Below are 12654 nucleotides of genomic sequence, written 5' to 3'. Positions count from 1 at the left end.
AAAGTGTTCCTCTTGACATGCACACTTTCAGATGCCTACATGTAGTTTGCAGTGGACCACAAACGAACCAGGATAAAATTCCTTGTTCACAATTTTCAATCCCTGATATCCTTTACTTTCAATCTTTACATTCTTGTTAATTGATTAATTTTGAGTTGTGTGTTATAATATGTAATGTTATCAAATTGTAACTTATTTAATCAATTAACTATGTAAAGATTGGTAATCAATAACTTGCTGTGCAAGAAACCTAAAAATCAAGAAGTGCAAGATTCAGGATAATCGATTATCCACAAGCATAATCGATTAAATTCAAGCAAAACTTAATCAATTAAAACCAGTCTTAATCGAATAAGTGCATTAGTTTTCAGATATGTGAAAAATATCGGAAAAGCGGAATAAGTGATTCCCTACACCTTACATTTAACAATATTATACTAACAAGCATTGTTGAATGACCATTGTTTAATGCGAATTCTAGCATAGCGATTTTCGGGGTCCTAATACTTGTTGCAGTTATTGTTCTTGTTCTTATTCTTATTGCCACTGTAGTTCTAATTCTCAGAACCGCACATAAGAATTTCTACTTACTGTTGTTGTTGGAGACAATCACTATGTAATCTCTCTGATCTTGTTTATGAGCCTCTTCCTCAATACAAAGACAAGTGATCAGAGATTTCAAAAAGGATTCTTTGGTCTTATGCATGTGAAGGTTTTTGCAGTCATTTGAACTAGGAGACAATTTTCAATAAAGACAGCCACATGAACCGAACTGAGCCAGCTGGGTGAACGACAAAGGACATGATTGTTGGGTACGAGTAAGGTAAGTTTACACCTAGATGGGGTGAGTAGGTGTGCGGATCACTAATCCCGCTTTTTCGATATTTGCATAGAATACAAAGCTTCTACAGTTAATTGATTATCAACAAGGTTAATCGATTAAGGCCCGTTCAATTAATCAATTACAATCAGCACGTTAGTCGATTATACAAGTTGTTATTCTTTCGAAAAACAGTTTTCTTGCTTTGAAAAACAATGATGAACCTAGATCTTTACTAACTCAATATTGATTTGTGATTATCAACAAATTAATAACAATTAACACTTACTCACAAAATGCAATTTCAACACAGAAAGAAGTAAAGACTGAATCTTAAAGAGATCGGGAAAGAGAAGATTGTGCTCGAGGATTTTATCCTGGTTCGTTTGCAGGTCCACTTGCCAACTACATCCAGGCCTCCCGGTTGATCTGAGAGGTTTTTTTCACTATTAGAAATGTAATTCAGTTACAAACACACTTCCAATATCCCTAGACATAAAATTCATTCTTGAAACCATTGAGCATCCAAGCTCGGTTTGACCTCTATCTATGCCTACTTCAATACCACACCGTTCTCTGAATCTGGCCCCAACCTACACTCTTTGCTAGAATCAAGACTCCATGTCTTGTGAAGATCCCTAATTCTCCACTTGTGATGATACCACACACCACGAGAATTATCCTCAACTTTAGTGAATTTTTCCGAGTTACTTTGCACACAAGTTTGTGCGGATAACAACAATTAAATCGACTCTTCTACAACCCTTGACAAAATGATTCACAAAGAGCCCTAACAACTAAGTGTAGAAATCATGCAAGGTATTTCAAATGAATGAAATGTGTAAGCACAATGAAAAGATCTCTCTTTCTTTTCTCTCTTTTGACTGAAAAAGATTTGCAAGAAAACTTCAAAGAATCAACACATTAGCTTGGAAAGTTTTAGCACCATGAATCTTTCTTTTTCTTTTTCTCTCAATAATTTTCGATCTCGCAATGATCCTTAATGATAACTCTATGAAAGTGTGAAAATAATTGCTTTAAAACTGATTTTGATTCTGTTGCAAAATAACAGAATTAGCTCATAACTGACACAACAAATATTAATCGATTAAATTGTCATGTTAATCGATTAACGGGTTTTTGAAAACATATTTTCAGTTATGTCTTAATCGATTAATAGATTACTTAATCGATTAATAAACAAAAATCCTTGGAGGTTATTACTATAACTCCATTCAATCGATTATGACTTTCCTTAATCGATTAAGGATTTCAACAAGACTTAATCGATTACAAATTTGGTTAACGATTAAAATCGTTAAAAATGGTTTTTCAATTTTACATGGTAAACATCCTATATGATGAATTATCATGCAATCATGATTTTAGAAATGATTAAACCTTTATGCATAAAATCATGTATGCTACATGCAAATGCATGAGTGTTAATTATCATATATTTATATGTTGATGTTATGCCTCATTCTATGTGATTTTTATTTTAGACTCTTTTTGAGACACTTCCATCTTGAGTTTATCTACCCTAAGACTCAATACTAGACAATCATCTTAGGACTCTAGAATGTAAAAAGATAATTCTCGATTCTATGACAATGACTTTGAGTTCTTGGTATGTTGTTTGATGAGATGTCCAAGTCTTCAAGCTTCCATGTAAGATCCTGTCTTCATCAAAACTTCATAGATCAGTTATAATGGCATCCTTTCACTATTTTCCATTTCAATCTCCAGCTTTTGATGATGACAAACACTAAAACTATTCCTTGTTTGATGACTTGAAGCTGGACAAAATATGTTTCCATAGAGTTGAATCAGAATGCGCTGCTCCCCCCACTTTATTCTCCCCTCAAACCATGTAAGAGGTAATACTAGGGTAGCAACATGATTACTTTGCAGAAGCTCATTTCAACCTGCAAAACAGCTCAAACAACACCTTTCTCCCCCATTTGGCATGATCAAAAAGCTATGGCATATTATGATATTAAAAGCCAAAAGGAAAGATATATAGTTTACTGGTCTTAATCAATTACTTAATCAAGGATAATCGATTTAGCAGCTTAAAAAATACTTGAACATGTACACAAAGTTTAGGTTTAATCGATTATAATATGGAGTTAATCGATTATTTAGTAATAAAAACATATTATGGCATAATTGATTGCGAGATTTATCTACTTGAGTAAATTCAACATTAAATCCATAGGATGATCAAAGATAATGATATAGCAATATTCAGAATATATCAATCATTCAACATAAGCTATGCACATTAGATAACATCAAAGGATAACACAATAATTTGCAAACATAATCCAAATTAACATCAAAGTTTCACAGCATATAAAAGAAAGTGCAATAAATGAGTACATATTGTTTAAAGTAGAAGGTACAACAAAATACAACCATAACATAAGCAACACAAAAATAAAATCACCTAAACATAATAACCACACATCCTAGACACACACTAGACATTCCTATCTAGGCTGATCATTTTTAGGTGGTGATGGAGATGAGCCACGGGTAGAACGCACTATGGAAATGATACGTTCTTGGTCCTCAGAAAGCCTCTACTACTGCTACTGAATTTGAGCGGCCATGGAATCCCTCATACTATGAAAATGTCCATATATACGTGCATTGAGGTGTTGCTCCATCGCATCCAAGTGAGCAAGCCCAAACGATGGTTCTTGAGGCTCAACAAATGCCTCGGCAGGTGGTTGCTCAAGAATGGACTCACTGGGATTTGCAGCATTATCTTAAGATGGTATATCCTCATTCACTCTGGCAATATGGTCTTCTTGATATTTCCATTCATTACCGAATTTTATAGATGCCCATTTTGTGAATCAGGTTATCACTAACAAGATGCTCTCGGGAGTTAGTCATGATAGTGTCCACATGAGTGGTGGCAATCTCGTAATAATCAATTATACGAGAGATGAATATCCCATATGCGAGCAATCTTGATGAAGATGAAGCTATGCCAATTAACCGAAAATGCCTTCCCGAATGGCGAACATCAGTTTCAGATCGTTGATGGTGGGTTGAGCATGGTTAGTATTTCACTGAACCAATATGTGAAAGAGCAAAGTTTCAAGTATAACACTATTAGATTGCCTATGTTTTCATGAGGACAAGGATTTAGTGAATGCTTGAAGATGACTCAACAAATCAACATGTTGTGGGCTCTAGGGTTTCATATCTAGACTAGGTTCCTTAAAAGAGTCATTTTTAGAGTGTTAGATGTGTGCCTTAGATATTGATTCTAGGTTAGGTAAACCTAGATGAAATTCTCACAAGCCTTAAAAATAATCAATTTATTTACATGAGACATGGCATCTAGATTATTATATGTTCATGCATTAATCATACATATTACTTGTGCATCTTAGGCATAATATATTTGTAAAAGATGTATAGTTGATAACCATTTAATCATCTAGCTAAAAAATATGCTAGTTAATCAATTAAGTAAGGTGTTAATCGATTAACGTGAATTCATTTTTAACAGATAACTGAAAACCTGAAAACAGTTATTCTCAACAACCCCCGTTAATCGATTAAAAGGGTACTTAATCGATTAAATGGGTCTCAGAAAGGTTTTCTATATAAATTGTGTTTTTAGGTCATGCACGATGCATCATATCATTCATTTTTAGAATTGCTAGTTGCATATGTTTCGTGCTTAATTGTGTCATATAGGCAGAGTGAAATGCAATGTGAGATAGTGTCATGCTTATGGATTAATTGTCATCTAATTGCATGTGGTTAATGTGTTAAACATTGCTATCTTTTCTTGCATGATTTTTGCATTTCTTTAGAATAATGTTAGGGTAGAAATTCTATGTTTCTATATATCATGCACCAGTTCTTGACTCTTCGTACCCATCAACAAAATGGAGTTGTTGAGAGGAAGAATCGTGTTCTAGACGAGCTTGCTAAAACCATGCTAAACGAAAGCAAGGTTCCTAAGTACTTTTGGACTGATGTAGTGCATATTGCTTGCTATGTGATAAATCGTATACTTCTGAGGCCTACTTTTTAGGAAACTCCTTATGAACTTTTAAAAGGCTGAAAACCTAATATTGCTCATTTTCATGCTTTCATATGTAAATGCTTTATTTTAAATAATGGAAAAAGAGCGCTAGGAAAATTTGACTCAAAAGCGAATGAGAGAATTTATTTAGGGTATTCATTGCGTAGTAAAGCTTATCGAGTGTTTAGTAAATATTTCATGCAAGTATAAGAGTTTGTACATGTTCATTTTGATGAATCTTCTCCAAAAGAGAAGAGAAAGGTATTTTCTGATGATGTTGTAGGTGCTTTAGAAGAAGAATACTCTAAGGACATGGACCAAGACAAAGAAGAAGAAGTAGAGCAAATCGTCCAAGATGAGCATCAGGACTTGCCAATCGCGTGGAAGACTAAGAAAGATCATCCACTAGACAAAGTTATAGGTAATATCTCTACGGGGGTGGTAACCCATAGTTCTTTACGTAATTTTTGTAACTTCGTTGCCATCTTATCTCAAATCGAGCCAGAGACCATTGATGAGGCCATGGAGGATGTGCACTGGGGTATAGTTATGCAAGAAGAGCTAAAGCAGTTTGAGCGCAATAATGTATGGGACATGGTCCCTAAGCCAAAAGAACATCCAGTGATTGGTACTAGAAGGGTCTTCCAAAACAAACTAGATGATTCTGGCTTTATCATAAAAAATAAGGCACGCTTAGTGGCCAAAGGCTACAACAAGGAGGGAGGCATCCATTATGATAAGACCTACGCTCCTGTAGCCAGATTAGAGGCCATTAGGATGCTTTTATATATGCATCAATTATGAACATTAAGCTCTTTCAAATGGATGTTAAGAGCGCCTTTCTGAATGGCTACATTCAAGAGGATGTGTATGTTGATCAACCTCACGACTTTGAAAATTTTAAATATCCGAACCATGTATATAAGCTTAAGAAGGCTCTCTATGGCCTGAAACAGGCTCCTAGAGCTTGGTATGACAGATTGAACTCTTTCCTTTTGGAAAAAGGGTTCGTGAGGGGGTATGGTTGATACTACCCTATTTATCCATAGATTAGATGATCATGTATTATTAGTTCAAATTTATATTGATGATATAATTTTCGGATCTACTAACGACATTCTTTATAGAGAATTTTCTGAGATGATGCAGGGAGAATTTGAGATGTCGATGATGGATGAGCTGACTTTCTGCCTTGGGTTACAAATTAAAAAAAATGGAAAGTGGCATCTTCATTCATCAATCAAAGTACTACAAGGAGTTACGCAAAACGTTCGACATGGAAAAATGTAAAGAAGCTTCTACACCTATGGCGTTCGCTTGCTATCTAGATAAAGACGAAAAGGGAAAAGCTCTTGAGGTAACCAAATATCGAGAGATAATCGACTCTTTATGGTATTTGATTGCGAGCCGCCCAAAAATTATGTTTAGTGTTTGCATGTGTGCTAGATTTCAAGCATTACCTAAAGAATCACATTATAGTGTTGTTAAATGTATCATGAGATATTTAAAAGGAACAATAAATGTGGGATTATGGTATCCTCGAGATGCCTCATTATCCTTGGTAGGGTTTTCCGGCTCCAACTTTGCTGGATGTAAGTGGGATCGGAAGAGCACTAGTAGGACTTGTCACTTAGTAGGCAGTTCCTTAGTTGCATGGCACAGTAAAAAGCAAGCATGTGTTGCTTTGTCCACCGCCGAAGCGAAATAGATTGTCGTTGGTGTGTGTTGCACTCAAATCGTATGGATGAAGCAGAAACTTAAGGACTTTGGTCTTAGTCTAGAAAATATCCCCATTAAATGTGATAATACAAATGCTATAAACCTATCCAATAATCCCATTTTGCATTCAAGAACGAAGCATTGAAATTAGACATTACTTCTTGCGTGATCATGTTGAAAAAGGCGATTGTGTGCTTGAGTTTGTTGAAACTATTAAGAAATTAGCTAATATTTTCACCAATCCCCTCTCACGAGATACTTTCTATGTTCTTCGAAGAGAACTTGGAATCCTTGATGAAACATTTCTTGATTAAATCGTCTAACTCTTTATCATGTGCTTCGCATGTCAAATGTCTAATATGCTTCACAATGAATACTTGTTGAATGCATTCTACTCCTAATATGATTCATGATCTAGTATAATATGCTCTATATGTTTGTGTGTTTGCTTAAAATTGCTTGTTATATGTTAGAAATCTTTGCCTGCTTCTAAAACTCAAAAACCTACTAGATTCTACTAATTTGATGACTGTTAATCGATTAACCATGAGTCTTATCGATTAGAATGAGTTTCAGTAGCCAACACTTTACTTTTCACGAAATTTAATCGATTAATGTCCCATCTTAGTTGATTACCTGGGCTTATTTTTCTGAAAATCTGGAATTTTAAATATGATTAATCGATGAAGTACAACTCTTAATCGATTAACGACAGTAGATAAAGTATAAACATAAGCGTTTTTATCATTTTTTTTAAATCCTCTTTGTCCCCTATTCTCTCTAAATCTCAGAGGCAACAAAACAATCTGAATTCTTAGCTTAAAAGCAGATTAAACCTCACCCTCTACCCACATTGCACTTCATTTCATCCCATTTCTTCTCAAATTTTTCAAGGAAACCCATTTCCCCAATTCCAAACCCTAAGGTTAGGTTCCTCCAAAATCCTCCTTCACCCCTCAATTCTCTCGGTTTTGAAATCAAAATGGAAAGAGTTCATTCAAAAAGGATTAAAACAACTACTCAAGGCGCACAAAGGGCTCCTATTGCTTCATCTTTGAATCCAAGTGTGAGGCAGGACCACGGAGACCCCTACTACTCTCTCATATTGCAGGAGACCTGGTTGTCAAAGTTTCAGGGCAGGAAACCAACATATATCAGGTATGCCGATTTATCCTGGATGGCAGAACAAAATTTTGAATTTTCGCAAGGCATGCAAGCTCAAGGAGCTGTCACTTTTATGGAATTAAAGGGAAATATATACCCTGCTTTGATTAGAGGATTTTATGCCAACTTTAGATATAAGGATGGCAAGTATTGGTCTATGGTTTCTGGAAATTTATTTGAGCTGAGGGAGGAAACTTTCATGAATGTGGTAGGTTTGTCTACCAATGGTGCTAGCATTGGTAATTGTGAATGAGTCAAGAATTCATTTGATGCTGCTGAGGTTTACAAGTCATGTTTGAGAGGTCCCTATCTGTATATCCAAGGAGAAGTAACAAAAGCTGGGTCATTATATTTGCAAAATAGGCTATTGCACTATCTGATAGCGTACATTTTGGTTAAGAGGAACACAAATCATGCACATCCCACAGTGAATGATTTGAGGTTCATGTATGTTGTTAAGGAAAATCTTATGATTAATTGGCTTGAGAACATCCTTAAGGTCATGTATAGTGTGCCTACTTCACAATCCAAACTGCTATTCTATAGTATATTCATTTCAAGAATAATTGATTATCTGCACATTGATGTGTCTGTCACCATCATCATGGAGTCTTCAGATAAAGATCACCTGGTTGGTGAAAGTTTGATCCATAAGATGGTATTTACAAGTATGGAAATACTCGGCAATACCAAGAGGATTACACTTCTGTGGATCTAGACTTATTTGGAGATGAGGATCAGGCAGGAATGAATCAGCATAATGCAGGAACTCAGGGGGAGTTAGATGGAAACGCACTACAGGAACCACCCTTTCGATTAGCTCAGTTGGATGCAATTGAGCAAAGGCTGGATAATAGAATGGATTTACATTTCCATTATTTGAAGGATTCTTACCATACAAACTTGGAGCAATTTGAGGAACATCAGGTTGCCTACATTGATAAGCACTATTAGTCAATAAGGAGCTTTGTTCAAAACACTATTGAGGCACAAAATGATAGATTTTGGGCAGAATTTGAGAAGCTGAGAGTCCTCATCCAGGAGATAGTAGTCTGAAAGTTCCTGATGACAAAGACCTTCCTTCGCATCCTTAGATTAGAAGACCTTTGACCCTAGGTTGCCTTTGGTTTAGTTCTTCTATTGGCTAATTTTAAAGATTTTGTTGCTTTCTACTCTTAGACATAGTTTTCTCTTTGCTTTTTTTTTGGGTTGTAATAGTTACTATCTACTCTTGCTGAACTTTTATCACTTGATATGAATGACATTGAAGTTTAATCGTTACTGGTTTTGTTTTGTATTACTTATATCATATGCGTATTTACGTCATATATAGTATAAATTTATGTTTAGTGGTACTTGACCATGATTGGCTATCTGCATCTATCCTATTTGATTGAGCCTATTGTTTACATACTATGATATTAATGCTTGATCATTCTATGCTTAATTAGTTATTGTATAACCTTCCATGCCATTAAGTTTGTTCATTTACTATATTATGTCAATTTAATCGATTAACCTGCACATTTAATAGATTAAGTGTTTGTCAACAAGTGCATTTGTTCAAGCTTCCTTCAACTGGTTAATTAATTGAATTCCGAAAATTAATTGATTGATTTCAGTTTTAATTTCAGTACATAACTCTTCTTACTTTTGACTAGATTGATTCGTTTATCTTTTTGATAATGTCAAAAGGAGGAGAAAGGTTGCTTTGTTGTTTGATGTGCTTGTAGGTTGTAAATAATATCCAGCTTCCGTTTTTAGCTACCTACTTACATTAAGGGGGAGCAATGCACTTTAACTTTGAAAATTAACAACCATGCATTCTATGACCATCATCAAGCTATGCATCAAAACAAGATTTGATGTGGAGTTTATCATCATAAAAAAGGAGGAGACTGAAAGTGCAAAGTGTCAAGTATAGCACTATTAGATTGCCTATGTTTTGATGAAGACAAGGATTTAGTGAAAGCTTGAAGATGACTCAACAAATCAACATGTCGTGGACTCGAGGGTTTCTTATCTAGACAAGGTTCCTTAAAAGAGTCATTTCTAGAGTCTTAGATGTGTGCCTTAGATATTGAGTCTAGGTTAGGTAAACCTAGATGCAATTCTCACAAGCCTTAAAAATAATCAATTCATTTATATTAGACATGCCATCTAGATTATTATATGTTCATGAATTAATCATACATGTTATTTGTGCATCTTAAGCATAATATATTGGTAAAACATGTATAGTTGATAAGCATAACATATAGGTAGTTTAGCATTTAATCATCTAGCTGAAAAATATACCAATTAATCGATTAAGTAAGGTGTTAATCAATTAACATAAAATCGGTTTTAATAGATAACTGAAAACCTGAAAACAGTTATTCTCAACAACCCGTTAATCGATTAAAAGGGCACTTAATCGATTAACTGGGTTTCAGAAAGGTTTTCTATATAAACTGTATTTTTAGGTCATGCACCATACATCATATCATTCATTTTTAGAATTGATAGTTGCATATTTTTCGTGCTTAATTGTGTCATATATGCAGAGTGAAATGCATTGTGAGATAGTGAGAGATAATATCATGCTTAGGGTTTAATTGTCATATAATTGCATGTGGTTAATATGTTAAACATTGTTATCTTTTCTTGCATGATTCTTGCATTTCTTTAGAAGAATTTTAGGGTATAAACTCTATGTTTATGCATATTAGTGAACTCATACATATTCATGTTAACTTGTGAGTTTTTTATAGGGATTTAGCTGAGTTTCAATTGTACTATTTTGAGCTACATAGTGCTTTATAATACTCTGTTTTTGTACTGTTTTTGTATTGTAATAAGGAAAGTTGTCTCCTGGTGTCTTACCACCTAAGAGATTCAGTGAGTCTTAACCAAGACTTAGAGGTCTTGAGTTTAGAACATTTGCTTGGCTGGGGCTAGAATGTAAGAAAGGGTTTCCTAGGCGATTAGAATAGTCCAACCAAGAAAGTGAGTTCTTGTATTGAAGAAGGGAGCGCCTAAGTTTTGTATTGGAAGTTTGCATGTAATAATACATCCATTTCAATATTAGTAAAGAAAATTTCCCAAGATCAGAAGGGGAGGTCTGGATGTAGTTTGCAAGTGGACCCGCAAACTAACTAGGATAAAATTCCTTGTTGCAGGTTTTTTCTATCCCTAATCTCTTTACGTTTCAAGTTGTATTATTGACTAATTTTAGCTGATATTTTGGATACTGTAAATTTGCTACATTGAGTTTAATATTGTGCAAATATATATGCTTTATCTATTTTTGAATATCGGTGAGTGGTTGTGCAATAAGCGATTCTAGAACTTGTTGTTTTCTGTGAGTTAATCGATTAAGACAGGGCATTAATCGATTAACTAAGGCTTTTTCCAGAATAGGGCTTCAGTGCGAAAAGCGGTAATTAGTAACCGCGACACCTATTCAACCCTCCCTTCTAGGTGTGTTCTATCCACTCATACCTAACAATATGTATGCAATCAAATAGTGTAAGAGTCGGTTTTCCAAAAACAATGACCTAGCCTTGGTCAATTCTCCTTGCACAAATAGGTGAGGTCTTCTCAAACAAGATTTGTACATTTCAATAGCATCGAATGAGTCCCATGACTCATTGTTACAATCACCTAGCATAGGTCCATCAAATTCAAGACCTCCAACATCCAAAAATAACTCTTCATCCATAACAATCATCTTCCCCGTTACTATTGTTGAATACATCTCATCCTCATACCTAAAATTGCTTTAGAATTCTCTAATGAGTGAAGGATACATCTTACCTTTCAATCCATGAATTTGTTAACTCTTTGGGTCTCCAACCCATGTGGGAATTGAAAGCCTTGAGCATCAAGCCATTCTACATCCGTATACCAAATGTAGGTTTTCGTACGGCCTTGAAACTTAGTCAATCAAGCCTCTTGAAGAATGGGAGAGTGGTAAGAGTCTCCGCGATTCTTTTGACCTCCTTGAGTCGAAGAAGAGCCTTTTTCTCCGCGTCTAGCATGTTTTGCATTGTGCTTCACTCTCATGCTCCTTGGTTCACTCATCTTCCAGGTAAAGTAGTGATTTAATTGATTTGATAATCGATTTTTCGAATTTGAGGTTTAGGGTTTCTAAATAGGGGAAACCGTGAAATACGGATTGGGTAGAGATTTAAGGTTTTAGAGAGATTGGAACAATAAGGTAGGAATCAAATTTACTAATGAACTCTTGAGGAACACTCAATTTTGGGAAAAGATCTAGAAGGGGGTGGGGAAGCAAAGAGGATTAGGATTCTAAGTGAGAGATGACCCAGAAATGTCAGTTTAATCTGATACAACACTATCGTTAATCGATTATCTACAGTACGTTAATCGATTAACCAACATAATGATTTTCAAAATTTGAAATTTTGGATCCTAGGTTTAATTGATTAATTCGAAGATCATTTTCAGATTTTAAAAAAATTGAGCCCTAGTAATCGATTAAAATTAGTGTTAATCGATTACTTTGCAAGATGAAAATTTATTTTGCCTTCTGTAACTCAAATTAATTGATTAAGGCACAGAACAATTGATTATTGACAATACTTATCATAGATTTCAGTGCAGTTTATATATATCTAGAGTATAAGTAGAGGTCTATTGTTAAGACAAAGTTTGTACTAGTAATTTATGGCACTAGTATTATCACATTTTATAGGAATTTTAACTAGTTTTAAGCCAAAGTTTGATATTTGCTACTTCATCCATAGAATTTGAGCGCAACACACGCCTACGGCAATATATTTCGTTTCGGCGGTAGACAAAGCAACACAAATTTGCTTCTTACTATCCTGCAAAGTCAGAATCAGAATATACTATTAGGGATAAAGAAGCATCCCTAGGATACCATAAA

The sequence above is a fragment of the Lupinus angustifolius genome, unplaced genomic scaffold (assembly GCF_001865875.1).
Source record: "Lupinus angustifolius cultivar Tanjil unplaced genomic scaffold, LupAngTanjil_v1.0 Scaffold_468, whole genome shotgun sequence".
NCBI lineage: Eukaryota > Viridiplantae > Streptophyta > Magnoliopsida > Fabales > Fabaceae > Lupinus > Lupinus angustifolius.
The sequence above is the reverse complement of the archived record's forward strand: the minus strand, read 5'-3'. Positions refer to the sequence as shown.